The following is a 15751-nucleotide window of genomic DNA, read 5'->3' as shown; positions in this document are numbered from 1 at the left end:
ATGCAAAACTTCCTTGTTGGCAACTTGAATGATAACAATAATAATGGGTGAATTAAATTAAACAAAGCAAAAATAGAACAAAACAATCCAAAATATAGAAATTCAGAATTGGAAAAGGAAGAAAGGCAACAGGAAGCACAAAAGCAGGTCACGTTCCAAAATGTCAATAGTCATTGAAGCGAAAAATAGCTTACTGTGAAGCGATTTGCATGAATTTTTGGAATTAGGCTTATCTTATCCCTAACTTCAAAAGTGAACATGATCTGAGCTCGTCTCAGTGTTTTTAAGGAGTATAAATAACCCCTTAATAGAAAAATTGACATTGAGTCATTTTATCGCTATAAAACTTGTTTAATATTAAGGGGTGAAATTGTAAAGTGTTTTTGAACACAATTACCTCATAATAAAATCATTTTCAACCCCTTGAAAACCTTACAACCCTTGAAAACAACCCCCTAAATTGAAAAAAATACTTTGGTGTGACATAAAATGAAATGAAAGTATAGAGTAAATAATATTTTATGTTCTCTATCTTGATTATCGAATTTTTTCCCTCTTTCGACTCTTAAAAACAACCCCTTGTTAAAAAATTGTTTAAAAAAATGAGACAATAGTTTTGGGTCTCTATTACTGTGTACTTTTACTTTGCTCCAAATATTCACACTCCGAAATTTTCAGTTTACTGAGTAGAAAAAAATACGATTAGTTTTTGGACCATAACTCCTTCAATTTTGATGTTATGACAATTTATAAAAAACTATTTTGAAGGTAATTAAAATAGCTACAACTTTTTTCTTTACAATGTATAGTCGAAAATCTTTTATTTTAGAACGGTGAAGGGTCAAGGGGTTCGAGAGAGACTGCAATTGCGCTCTTTAAACAATCATATCTCAGTCAATTTTTGTGTGACAGAAAAAACAAAAATCAAATTTTTTGTCAGAAAAACAGACGTACATTTTTCATCATTATACTTTTATACGTATCTTCCATCATTTTAGAAATATTATGAAAAGAAGGTGATTTTCTTAAAAATTCGAAATTTTTTCTCCTTAAAATCGTGATTTTTTTAAAAATATGTGTCCTTGAGCAATCGAACTGCTAGGATCCATCAAACTCTTTCTATTGAAGTTAATTCTGGACGGAATACGACTAATTTTGATTTTGGTGGAAATGGCACTTATGAAACCGATTAATTTAAAAGAAAAGAAAACCATTAGATGTTCCTCATAGTTGCATTACAGCTCACTCATTTTACGTCCAAAGGACTTTTAACAGTGCTCATTTTAAAGCTTATTTCAAGCACTATAAAACTCTATTTCATTAGAATGCATAATATGTATCTGCTCGCCGCTAGACGGCATTGAATACATCGATTAAATTTCAGACAAATTAAAAAACGACTTTGATCTTCAATATCTCGCTTAATATTACATTTAGAACAATTTATAAAAAACCGGTTTGTTCAGTATTTCATCTGCTATAATTATTCAATTTCAAAATTTTCGTTGAAATCTATATTTTTAGAGATATTTGCATAAAACCGATGAAAAACGTGAAAAAAAAACAACTACACAAATTTGTTATATCTAATCGTAAATTGAAATTGCGTGAGATACGTGAGGCCATAAAGATAGAAGAAGGCAGTTTATTCACAACTATGCATGAACATTTGACCATGAGGAAGCTTTTTTTGAAGTGGGTGCCGCGTTTACTATTAGTCGATCAAAAACAACGGAGAGTTGATGATTCAGAAGAGTGCTTGGACATGTAATAATCAGATTGTTTGCGTCAATATGTAACAATGGATGAAACATGGATCCATGACTTCACTTATGAATCAAAACGATCTTCATCTCAGCTAATGAACCATATCCGGAGCGTCCAAAGGCACAATAGTCAGCTGGGGAGATTATAGCTTCAGTATTTTGGGCTGTGCATGGAACTTTGTTCATCGACTATCTCCAAAAGGAAGACACACTTAATAGCAAATATCACATAGAGTTGTTGGATTGTTTCAATACAAAAATTGCAAAAAAACGGCTTCTTATGTCGAAACAAAAACTGTTTCACCAAGACAATGCACCTATTCACAATTCGATGGTTGAATTGAACTAATTACGTTTCGAATTGCTTCTACATCCACCATATATTACAGATGTCACTCCCAATGGCTAATGATCTGAACAAAATGGTCGCCGGTAAGAAATTCATTTCAAATGCTCAAACTGAAGCCTATTTTGAGGCAAAAACAAATTCTCCTACAAACACGAAGTCAAAAATTTAGTGAAGCGCTGGAATGATTACATTGATGATTAAAATCGATTTTCGACAAAAAATTTTATGTTTCTTAGTTACACGACTTTTCGTGAGATGTGTTATACAGCTAGAAACATTTAAAGATTCCCATGATTTTAACTTTTATTTGGCGTCAAGCGTGTAAAGCAGAATGCAAAATTAGAGTAAGAACTTTTTAAATACCACCCTGTTTGAAAATGCCGCACGGCAATTCTCCGTATTCCACTTAATCCGACTGCCATCGAATTGTGAACACAGTTTTGTGGGTAGACTAAATACACACACGCGCGCACATAAGTAAACAATGGTTGCAAAAAGGGCGTAGTTGCTCCTATATCTATATCTTTCTCTCTATTCTTGTTTAGTCACTTTCGAAACAGTCTCAAATCAAACAAAGCAACAATAAAACAGAATTAATTTAAGCATTTCTTAGAGAAATAAGTTGAATGTGAAACTTTTCGAATTTCGTGTCAGTCCTTGACAATAAAACTGCTCCGGAGGTTCTTATACTAGCTTTTGGAAAATTTTCTCAACCGTGGTATAAAGTACTTTCTTTGAAGTTAATTCAGATCGGGTTTTCCTTTATATTATACGTCAGGTCTTATATATCTGTCTCATTTGAGGTTATATCTTGTTAGACATAGAATAAAACATAAAAAAATTACTAGCACTAGATTGAATATAACGAGTTAGCTTTCAATTTGAAACGACTCCATTATTTTGAAAACAGCTTGGATTTTTAATTATGTTTTAATATAAACGATCTCATAATGATATTAACATGGTTGCCAGATCTCAAAATACTTTCAAGAAACTGCAATTTTGTCAATAAATTTATCTAGAATCAACCAAAAATTTATAAGATTCAAATCTAGCTACGACAAAATATTAACGCCTAAGTGGGTTGTAGTGAATCATAACGAAGGTTGCTACTTAAATTTTAACATATGGCAACACTGATGTGACATGGCCACAGCTGTCCACAGTATATATGATTGGACGAAGGATGTTTAAACTTAATGACATTAAATTGAAGCTCATGTTACAAAAACTTTGACTGAAATATACGAGAATATGCTGGGTAATTAGAAGAGATTCCACTTTGTCTCACATAATAAGCTTCTGGTTAATAACCAGATACTTAAGCTTGTATGGTATCCAACTAGGGGTATGCACCAAAGCAACCAGCCTAACAATAATCCAAAGATACCAAAATAAAACACTTAGAAACTAGTAGATGTCGCTTGGAACATTCGCATAGTGACCTCCTCCGGGCAATGGACATGTAGACCAGAATATCAAGAGTTATGAAGAAAGATTCCATCATCATGTCAATGTCGAGGCTATCCATCCCCTTGATAATACTGGGTTAGAAAGAAGTCTTATGAGAATGAAGCCCTTCGAGTCAGTATATTTTTAATGTAAAAGCACGTTAAATTCACAGCAATTGATTCTGCAGAACCTAAGGGATCTGATGATTATATCTTAGTTTCAAGTTTCAAACTCTATTAGATTGAGTTACAAATAAATTTCTCATTGGTCATCGTTGATCAGATTGATATACCCCTATGGGGGTATATAGAATAAAATTTCCTCTAACATTTTTACTGTAAATACGAGGATGATTCCAGAAATACCTGGCTTGACATAAAGACGGCGGTAATTGCTTGAAAAATATTTGAAATGTCCAAACAATATAAAAGCTAAACTGGATTCTATTCTTGGTGAGTCTGAACAAGGCCATACGACTTGCGTCCAGTAACTACCATCGCACTGCCCGATCAAAAGGGGTGACGGCTTCAAAAATTGAAGAAAATACACTGGATAATCGGCTACTGGAAGTTAGTGAGCTAGCAGACATAGCAGACATTTCAAAAAGTTCATCACCTCACATTCCAAACAAAAGCTCAACGAAAACAATCAACTGAAAAGGGAGAACCGGCTTCAAAGAAGGCAAAGACCGTTCTATCTGTAGGCAAGGTGGTGGCGTCGGTTTTTTTGGAATTTGCGTGGAATAATTTTCATTGAATATCGTGAAAAAGGAAAAACTATCAACGGCGAGTATGATGCCAGCTTAGTGCAATGTTTGAACGAAGAAATCACGCATTTGGTTAAGAAAAAAGTGTTGCTTTATCAAGATAACGCACCAGCTAACACATCCATTATTGAAATAGCCAAAATCAATGAATTGAAGTTTCAGTTGATACCTCATTTACCCTATTAGCACGATTTAGCATCGTTGGATGATTTTCTGTCGCAAAAGAGGTGATGTCGACGGTTATTGGCTATTTTGAGAAGCTTGACGATTCTTATTAAAAAAAGGGTCACGATCTTATTGAACATCGATAGGAAAAGTGTATGGAGCTAAAAGAAGATCACGTATGATTATGATAAAGAACAATAAATCTCTTTTGTCACATTATATAGATCAAAAACTGAATATATCTTAAATATAAGCAATTATCATTCAAATAAGTGATCATCATTGTTTATCTTGAACCAACAAGAAGAGAGAGGACCTGGTGGATAATCCATGATATGTTCGCTCTGAAAAGAGGCTTCGGTAAATAGAAGGATTCGAGAAGTATCTAAAGTTATTCAAAACTCCATCGAATTGTACATCGATTTTGCTGTATTTGGAAGTCAAATAATTCTAATGAAAATCATGAATAATTAATTAACTCTTCAGCACACTTTATGGAGTTGTCACGACTTTCAACCAATTAAGAATAAATCAGACACGGGAGTTCAAATTTAGATAACAAATGTTCAATATTCTTTCATTACATCAAGAGTTACGTTGAGAAGTGAAGCAGAAAGGAAATGTGGGACGAAATGGGAAAATGGTGGATTTAAATAAGGGATAAAATATATATTCTTCTCATATATTAAAGTACCTATGAAAGGAGTGCAATTACACTGCAGAAATCGGAAATTACATCACAAGTTTATACTGTTGACGAAACATCAAAGAAGATTTTTATCGATTCCAAACTCAAGTGAGTCTTTAAGTCACATAAGCTCTTCCTTGTTGACTTCATCAACCTCCATGTCTGCGACTTTGAAGCCAAACATTTTCATTGTATTTTCATCCCTTTTAATTTGTTTCTATTTTATAAAATATTCGAAATTGCTCGATTTGAGTCCGTAATTATTTAAATAAACTTGTAAAATCAACCCCCATACAAAATTATGAGAAGAGAACAATCAATTGAATAATTGGAATTTCTGGAAAATATTTAATTGAAATAAGTAATTAAATAAAGATCAAAACTTGACATATTTTGACAGATGAAATTTTTCAGTTAAGCGTTGCTGTATCATCCATTTCAAAATTTGAAACGAACTTTCCTACTGAATTATTTATTAACTTCTGAGCTTGTTGTAATGTCTACGTTATTACATCTTTTGACGTAGTTATCAATTTACTATCAGCAAAAAAACACTTCAAAATACTCAATTCGATTTCTATATAAACTATAAACCTTCCCATGTTATTTTTCTTTCCTATATGTACTCACCGCTCCAATATTCTAGAAAAACAAGAACTTCAACACTCCTTAGAGTTTAAGAGTGATATTTTCAAATTACATCGACCAAGTAACTGAACAAATGGAGCGCCTCTAAAGTTTTTAGCTTTCGAACGAGTCTATTCTACCCAAAAAGTGACAGGTTCCATTTTGAATCTTAAACACGCAAATTTTTCAAAATCGTATCAAACTTATATAAGTTAGAGCCGTCCTTAGCACAAAGGTGATCACTTATATCTTTGGATACCAGAACCTCTTTCTGGACCACGCAATTAGTGTAGTTTCATTGCAGAGATTTATCTGTCACAAAAATGTAGGGATCATCTCTCATCACAGGGAAACAATTTAGACCAATGTTTTAATGTCAAAGATGATGGATATAAGTCATCGTAAACAGCCACCATTCTGTTTCTGATTTGTGTTGTTTTTTTTCAAAACAATTCTACTATGATAAAATGGATTCACTAACCACTAATTTATACTGCTTGCTGCTACTACTACTCACAGTAGGCTACTATGTACACCGCGATCTTCCTCCCATGCAGAGGTTCACAGCTGAACTATTAATCTCACTCCTCTTGGAAAGTGGGCTGTAGCTGCCAAAGATCTTTGTCTTCTATTTGATGAGCTCCCAGGTGTATTGCTCTAGAATTCCTTAGCCTTCTACACTTCGAGAGATTGTGGATAGAGGTTTCATGCTTTGCGCATTATCTAGCATCTTCAGATGTGCGTTGAGGTGACGGTGCCCCGACAGGACTCCTGTTAATTTTCTCTTGCTTTAGACATATACATTCAGCAGATCTTTTCTGGTTATATTTTCCCAAATTTTTACTCTAGGTTGTCCCAAAAATTGGTTTTACCCTAATCTATCCTCTTTTCATTTTCTATTGCTCTGTGGATGATACCTCAAAAGAGTTCAGGTTCTATGAAGGGTTTGTATGCCCCTAATTTAGTCTATCAGTTATTTCGTTTCTCTCTTCTCTGGTGAATCCCGGAATATATTCCATGGTAACTCTATTTTCTTGCCTAACTCATTTCGCATTCCCAAACTAGTTTGAATTTTATGTCATTGGAACTTAGGGTTCTAATGGCCACTTGGCTTTCGGACGTAATTTTGATCTCCTGTTTTTTTTTTCTAGATTGATCTGTATCTGTATCTTTCAATTACATGCATTACTGCTGAGAAAATGCTTGTTGTGTTGCCCAGGCTTTCAGAGTGTTTGATCTGTTTGAGCTTCAACCAAAACGAGAACTTTGAAATCCATAGGTTTCCAAAAAACCAGCTCCACCACTGCCGATATGCCATCATTTAATTGAATATTGATCAATGAACGTCTTCATTTCTTGCTTAGACAAGCTAAGGGGAATGAATTCATCAGGAACTTCCCGTTTTTTCGTCTATATAACCAATTTGATTGCCAAGAGAAGCTTTGAAAAAGGTATACATTGTAATTATTTATCAAAATTATCTCAAAACGTAACACCAATGGTATCATATATGGTAAGTTCATCTGTCTCTTTGAAAAAGACAATTGAAACTTTTTATTTCATGAGGTTTCATATGAATTTTCGAAGACCTATTAGAGCCCTAGGGCACTAACACTAACAACACGCTCCAATAAGAGGATTATGTTTGATATTGAACCAAGACGTCGTTTTTATTATATTTTTTTTCATTATATTAACATGGAATATAGAGGGCGTTGTAAAAATTAGATGTCTTCATTGAAGGGTTGTTATTTATTTTGATTATATCACTTCTAATTCAGTTTTATGGGAAAAGTGATGTTCTCTGTGTTGTTTCTGTTTTAGTTTCGTATGCATTAATAACAAAATTCATTAATAATCCACCGTTACGTTGAATTGTTGCCTTTTCTAAAATTCAACCTTCAACACGTTCAACTTGCACGTCAGTAATCATATCAACCTCCGTCTCGCAAGCTTCACTCACCCTCGCAGTCGGACTGTGTCGACTTCACCCTCGCAACATGATTACATCAAAATTAGTCTGATTATGAGAAATGACCGTATGCGTGGACTAATAAAATGTTGGTTGGCACGTTCTATCGCCATTCCGGATTATTCCGGCTCAATATAAATACTTTTACTTTACATCACGGAAACAATACAAATGCCATCTGCAAATCTTGTCAATTAATCATTCTGAAGTGAAGCAAAGTTATTATTTCTTGTTTTTTGTGGTAATCCACCCTTCCGATATTTTGGAATATCTTCCGATACCCTTCAGGAAATTTTAATCCCGCGTTACCCCATAAATTTATAATGAAGCATTTCTACTTTATATATAGCTGATTTGCACTTCAGAGAAAACCATTTCGAGCCGATTCAAATTGGGCATTACTCACAAAGCTTTCGATACTGCTAGAAATTAACCGCTTAATCATAGTTCGGTAATTACTTGAAAGCCTCTTTGACGTATTTTGAAAGAGTCGAAATAAAACTCGATAATACGATGATTGAAATTGGTGCTTAATTTCAGCTTTCCAATATTAATTGCGTCAATAAAAATATAAAATATAAATAAATATAAAAATATAAAAATAAAAAACACTTTCAAGCTGCATACAATAACTTTGCGGAGGATTACGTAGAAGAAGAATCAAATTTTTTGGAAACTAGAATTGTGGAACTCTATCAAGTTCTCTATTTAAATGGAAGATATCGTCAAAAACTAATCATAAAAAAATGGTAAATGGGGAAAAATCGTGCACGTACAACACGAACATGTATGTAGAAATAGTGTATGTAGAAAAAGTCTTAATTGAAGAAGATCGTCATATAACTGTTTGAGATGTTGCGAAGAGGCTACATTTATCGCAAACAACAATTAAAAAGACTTAAAATGTATTGGACTAGTTAAGAATATTGATATTTGGCTACCTCACAAATCGAAAGAAATTAAATTGAAACAAAGAATTGACAGTTGCGATATGCACCTCAAACGAAGTGAAACGGATCCTTTCTTGAAAAGAATCATCTGGTGATGAAAAATGGGTCATGTAAAGTAACATAGTTCGAAAACGATCATGGAACAAACACGATGAACCAGCACAAACCAAGCTGAAAAACAACGAAAAAAGCTCATGCTGTCAGTTTGGTGGGATTACAAATTTTTGAGCTGCTTCCAAGGAACCAAACTATGAATTCTAATGTTTACCTTTAACAATTGATGAAACTGGATGAGGCAATCGAAAAGAAAAACGGCCAGAATTGTCTAATCGGAAAGGTTCCATCATGATGCAAGGAGGCTCCACCTCTAGTAACTCGTGGAAAACTATTGGAGGTTTGCTGGAAAATGATGCTACATCCCCCATACAGCCCTGATCTGGCACCATCTGATTACTATTTATTTCGAAGTTTGCAGAATTCTTTGAATTGTCAAACTTTCACAAATGACAATGACTTTCAATCGCACCTGATTCAGTTTGTTGCTGATAAGGACCAGAATTTTTTTGAGCGCTAAAAGAGAGATGGCAAAAGATCATTGAGCAAAACTATTGTATTGTCAAACAATAATAAAACAAAATGTGTGACATATTACAAATATCATTGATATGTATGTTACTGATAGGAAATGACTAAAGTTTCTGAAGATCTTAATCTTCTATTTCATACGCTTTCAGGAGGAATGCTCTGGAGTCTCGTAGCCTCTTATACTTCAAGAGAATGTGGATAAAGGTTTCTCCCTCTTCATAACTGAACTTTACGTCTTCTGGTGTTCATTGAGTCAAAAATGCCTCGACATGACTCATTTTGGTATTCGTAGATTATTCTTAGGTTAATACATTGAATGAATCTTCTTTGGTTATAGGTTCCCAGAAGTGGGTCTGTCTGTCTTCTCCTATATACATCCTTTTCTAGTGTTACTCTATAGCTGATTCCCCCATCAAGGGTTTCCATTTCCCTCCATTGCAGTGTGCTCCCAAACGTATTGAAGGGTAACTTCATCCTTCTTGCCTTGCTCATTCAACTTGTTCAGGCATTTCCAAACTAGATTGGATCTCATGACATTGGAGCTTCAGTGATCTAATGGCTTTTTGGCAATCGTAAAAGTTTATAATCTCCTTTCTTAAACTGAATGAATATCCCAAGCATAAACATGCGACTAGATATTGAAGCAAAAGCTTTTATTGATCTAATATCCACTTAAACCCGAAGCCTTTCCATTTTTTTAGATGTGAGGCATGCTGGAATTGAGTCATTTTCCACAGCAAATTCCATTCTGTCCTGTCTTGTATCTTTTGTTATATTTTCTACCCTCGATTTTCCCCTGCCATCTTCCTTTCTTGTTTTTATAAGTTTGTGCTTCATATATCTAATCGAAAGTACATATATTCAAAATCAGTTCAAAGAAGCATCAAAATGCGTAGAAAATAAAAAAAACTTTCTTCGCAAAATTTGAAAATAATTTTTTAAAAATTTATAAAAAAATTTCTTCTTCATATCCAAAATTTGTTCTCCACTCTCCAAAATTTGACTCACTTGACGAATACGAGGTGTAGCTATCAAGTAACGAAACTAGCGCTGCTACAAAAAAGTACGCATGCGCCAAAGGTTAGCTACAGTCAGCCTGTAGCCTACTCTTTTGAATGCGATGTCTACAGTGTCTGTGCATAAATCGGTGTAGCCGCGAGTTTTGTTTGTCTGTATATATAGGAAAAACTATAACTGAAACTCATAATGTATTGAAATGAATATGTCAATGAATGTTTATCGCTTCCACGTGGTTTAAACGTTTTCAAGATTGTGGAAAAGATGTTGAAGATGATTGACAATCAGGTCACCCTTTTACGGCAAAATAGATGAAAATATCGAACGAGTTGGTAATTTTGTTTGATCTGCAATAGTGCGATTGTTTAATCTATAGCAATTAATAAAAAATGTGTGTGCCAAATTTTACATGAAAATTTTGACATGCGACAAGTGTGTACCGCAGTTTTTTAGACAAGTATAATATCCCAGTGCTGGACCACCCACCTTATTCGCCGGATCTTGCACAGTGCAACTTATAGCTCTTTCCTCCACTGGAAAGAACAAGATTCAATTCTTCAAAACAATTGTCATTACAGAATAAATGACAGTCAAATGTGTTTCAACATTGGTATCAACTGAACAAAGATTTTGTTATTCCAAAAGTCAAATATTTGTAGCACACTTTCCTGCTGCATTCCAGGCATATTAACCAGTCAGGTTTGATGCATTTATGACGTGTCCTCCTCTCCTTGGAGCAGGTCACTTGGGATGCAGTCATCGGGGTTTTGAGGATCTTCGTTTCCAAAAATTCCAAAAATGGTAACCCTGATGTCACGTGGTAGGTTGTAGTAGGATGTGACTTTATGAGCTCCATTGCTAGGTCTCGTACGAATAGATATTTAGTCACAGAGCTCATAGCCAACTGAAGGTTACCAATAATTAGGGGGAAACTACTGGACAGATACCGATCGGGAGAAAGCGAAGGAATCATCAAGTTTGAAGAGCTAAATTTCTCGACCATTCTCAGAGACCAGTGATATGGTTAAAGTGTTGATCAGCTTTCCACATATTTGATCTGTAATAATTGATTTGCTGGCTAGCTTCATCTCTTCTACATTTCTTAGTACAACCATTCAACACCAAGTTTCTTGTCTAAAATATCATATAGAATTTGAAAATGAACTAAAAGTTACCATAGTACTATTTAAAATAAACAAAATGGAGTATATTTCCGTTTGTAGCTCGAATTTTCACAATCCAGTTTCATTTTTACATACAACTTTTCGTGACATACCTTGTATATTGAAGTTCATTTCTATAAAATTCTTTTTTGGAGGAAGCTAGCCCTGAACATATTTTTTTGATGCAGGCACTAAAAAAAATGGGGAAATCAAACGAGTTTGAGTCACATTTATCGATAAACGAATATATACGGTATATATCCGAATGGGACTACACAGAAGGAAAATCAAATATGTTACCAAACATTTGAACTGTATTGCAATTCTATATCACAATGTTGAGGACTTTTTCAATATCTCAAGGGTATCAAATATATTATAGATTGGAGTAAAAAGTTTTAGAGTGATTCCAGAGATGGAGCGGAATCGAAGTTTCCATTCCGCCCTGGGCGGCCGCAATAGAGCCACGAAGAGCGGGGAGGCGGCTTTTTTTCACCTCAAGGGAAGGAAACTAGAGATAGTAAGACGGGATTGGTTTTGTCGTAATAACACGGAGAAAATTTTCGAGTTAATTTATCGGGTTGATCCCACTCCGGATGGGAAATTGATAGCAACTAGGATTGAGCGAAACGAAAAGAAGTAAATGAACTTTTTGTATCATTTCAACGGTAAAGAAGAAGACGTGGACAGTTGAAATAACTAATAATTCTAGTGGAATCTATAATTTTATATATGCCGTTGATAAATAAGAAAGGATTCTTAAAATTATTTACAGAATATCAACTTTGTACCAAATTAATTTACGAACGACTTGTGGGGTTTCCCTTTGTGGGGAAACCCTGTGGTTTTCCCTTTAATTGTATAATTTATACAACCACTTAAGAGCCAATATTACAAAATATGTTTAAATACCAAGCAATTTGCTAAATTGCGAAGGGTAGTGTTTGAACTTATCATACATTCGTGAGCAAAAAAAAACTCAAGCTAAAGACACGCCATTAATGCCGATCAATTCCTATAGTTTCTGGCTGCGTTCAAAGAGGAACAAAAGAAGCTTCTAGGCACGGTGATTCACTGTCGCTTCGACTGCCGCTATTTCTGGTGATGATCCTAGTCCTTCAGATCAATCCAATATTGCTCTTATTCAATCCTTCGAACATTTCGACTCAAAGAAGAAGTCCTTCAAAATCTATCTCCACGGATTCGAAAACTACACGAAAACGAAAAATATTTAAGCCAATCCTAAAATGTGTGCACAATTGCTTTTGAATTCTGTAGGCCCTTCGACTTATGACTTTCTCAACTCTCAAATTTCGCCCTAAAAACCTGCTGATTTTCACTATAGGTCATTGGTCGAAGAATTCGAAAAATTTTTGTGCCCTAAGAAAAGTATGTTTTTCTCTCAACTTAACATTAAGATGAGCCCATCGCTGAATATTTGACCAAATTACTCCGACTTGCAATTGACTGTCAATTTCAATTGTGGACATATTTCTCCGTGCTCATTTAATCAAGGAAATCAAAGACAATCCGATTAGGGAGCTGCTTTTGCAGTCTGACGATATTGTCTCTAAAGCACAGGCATTGGAAGCTTCTAAACTAGATATTCGGGAGATGTCAACCTCAAAGAACGGGTCAACTGAAGGAGTACACAAGGTTTCTAAGTACCCCTTTAAAACTAGCCTCACGTTACGCACTCAAGATGGGTTCCGCCATCGAGACACTCTATCTAAGCGAAACCAGTCAAAATCACGCTTGGATCTCGACAAATTTGGGATCGCCAACCTTTACCTGCGGTGTGCTAGAGACAAACACTCTACCAGCGAATGTCGCTCTAAAAAATCTAGCTTAAATAGTTCGGGATGTAGCAGTAAAGGTCGCATTGTCAAAAATTAGAAACGTGATTTCAAATCCAAAAATGTGACGTCTACAAATTTCGTTGAAGATGATGACCCCATCAGAAAATAGGGCCGCCATCTAATCATTGACGTTTTTCAACACTAAAGCTCCCGCACTACTGATTCTGAGAAGTATATGATCAAAGTTAATGTGGTACAGGATGAAAAAGTCGAAGTTCAAGTAGAATACCAAGGGAAGTGTTCCACGGAAGACTCTACGTGGTTCCAGAGGAATTCGACGTTCTTCTCGCCATTTGCAAATCAACGATCTTGACAAACACAAGATGGACAGATTTTTAAATTGACACTATTGAAGATCTTGCTGTAAAGTACCCTCAAGTTTTCGATTAAAGTATTGCCTGTGTTCCTGACGTCAAGGTCTCACTGCACTATTAAGGTGTAGACAAATTTTATTACTGTTCTAATTTCATGATGGCACTACTTCTTAATAGGATTTAAGTCCAATCTACGCGCTGGCCAATTCGTAGCTGTGATTTCATCATTCTGTAAATTCTGTAATAAACCTGTGGACGGGTATTGCCTTGCGTTGAAATGAATTTTCTGCTAATAAAACTGGTTTAGAGCATGACGTGATCCTCTATGTATCGGTTTGCCTTCAATCCCCCGCTTCACCGTTACAAGTTTTAATAAAAACCGATTTTTGCTTCCGTTGAAACACCCGCCCAAACCTCCCAGGAATCTTTTCAAAACCCATTTTTTCTTTTATTCATTACTTCCTTAAGGTCTTCTGTAGACACGTCCTCTTCCATGGCTACCATTCAGGCTTTCGTCTGAGAATCAATTGGAGCTCCATTATTTGTTAGTCCAATTGAAGTGTAGATCGTGGATGTGATGAATTTGGAGCCGGTAGCTGACTTTTTCAGCTCTCCAGCCATTCACAGTCACTCCTCGCATTTCTCTGAGTTCTTGTTGGACTTGAAGACCAGTGAGAGTACGATTTCTCAGCAGAAGTACTGAACCGCATCTTTGATGAAAGTTTTGAGTCTCTTGGTAGCGACGATGGGGTCCGGAAACAGCATACTGATTCATGTTCAGCGCATTGGCAACATCTCGCTGACTCTATCCTTATCTCGATAGGGTAACCGCTTTATCCCTTGTCTCTTGTCTAATTCTGGGTAGAGTTCTTGTTGATTGCTAGGTGATAGCGATAGATCGATCATAACTTGTGATTGCAGGGGTGTCGATTTTTTTACTAACGAGTGTATTTAGGGTTTACTGTTCTAAATCGCAGAGCTTGCAACTTTCGTGGACTAAGGAAACTACCATTCATAAAGCTGTATTTCATCGTCTCAATGGTGGTTGCATTTGAACTTTCAGTCAACCGAATGAGGAAACGATTGGGAAAATTGTTACCGAAAATATAGATTCAGTAATTTGCTAGATACTAGATCTGATAACCATATATTTTTTCACCTGAGAGCTTTTGTTTGCCTTTTTTGATTCTGAACCCTTATTTTTAACAATCGTTTGTACTTACTCGTGGAATTTAACACTTTTGTTATCTTTCATTTTATCAATATTGTTATTGTTCGGAACATCAACAACAGAAACCTATGTCGAAATTTGTTTGGAGGATTTTTGATGTAGTTTGAGGACCTCGGTGTGAAGCTAAGATGCAGGAAAATCGATTATATAGAAGCGAATCCAAAACTCTTTAATTAGATGTATTATCTAGTATTCGTCTTGATACTTAGCCATCGAATAACGATATTCAAAGTAGGAGAGAATTAAGAAAAAAATTGAACAAGGAGTTTGCTGGAAATTTTGTATTTCCAATGGAATCGTTGGAAGTGTTACAAAAATGTTTTTGGGACTCTACTTTATCCCGAAAGCAAATATTCCAAGGGCACGAAAAGTTCAGAGAAGGTCGTGAAGTCGTCAAAAACAGAGTATCACACCTTTCCATTTAAAATCTAAATGAAAAAAAGTTAACAAATGGTTAAATGATCAAATAAGTTTATGGTGTTTTTGAATATTCAGAGGATGAATTTCCAACTTATATAATATTGCTTTGCATAGCTTAATTATTAACGTAAAGAGAAAAGCGTATCAAATATAGAATACATCATTTATTTAAACTTGATTAATTAATAGCAAATTCGATCCCTTTAATACCATGTATTAAGGTTTCTATGGAATTCCACCCTTTGAAGTAGAAATTATTATTTCACATAAATCGATCACAGTTTTTGATAGGCATCGGAAATTATTATACTTTATTTGTCTATTGTTAATGGATTCTTTGTTTATTATAAATTGAGCCAGAATTTATGACTAATCATGAATAATTGAATCGCAAATAGAATAAGTTGTTGTTCAATAATTAGGGATG

The sequence above is a fragment of the Diorhabda sublineata genome, chromosome X (assembly GCF_026230105.1).
Source record: "Diorhabda sublineata isolate icDioSubl1.1 chromosome X, icDioSubl1.1, whole genome shotgun sequence".
Taxonomy (NCBI): domain Eukaryota; kingdom Metazoa; phylum Arthropoda; class Insecta; order Coleoptera; family Chrysomelidae; genus Diorhabda; species Diorhabda sublineata.
Note: the sequence above shows the minus strand (reverse complement) of the source record.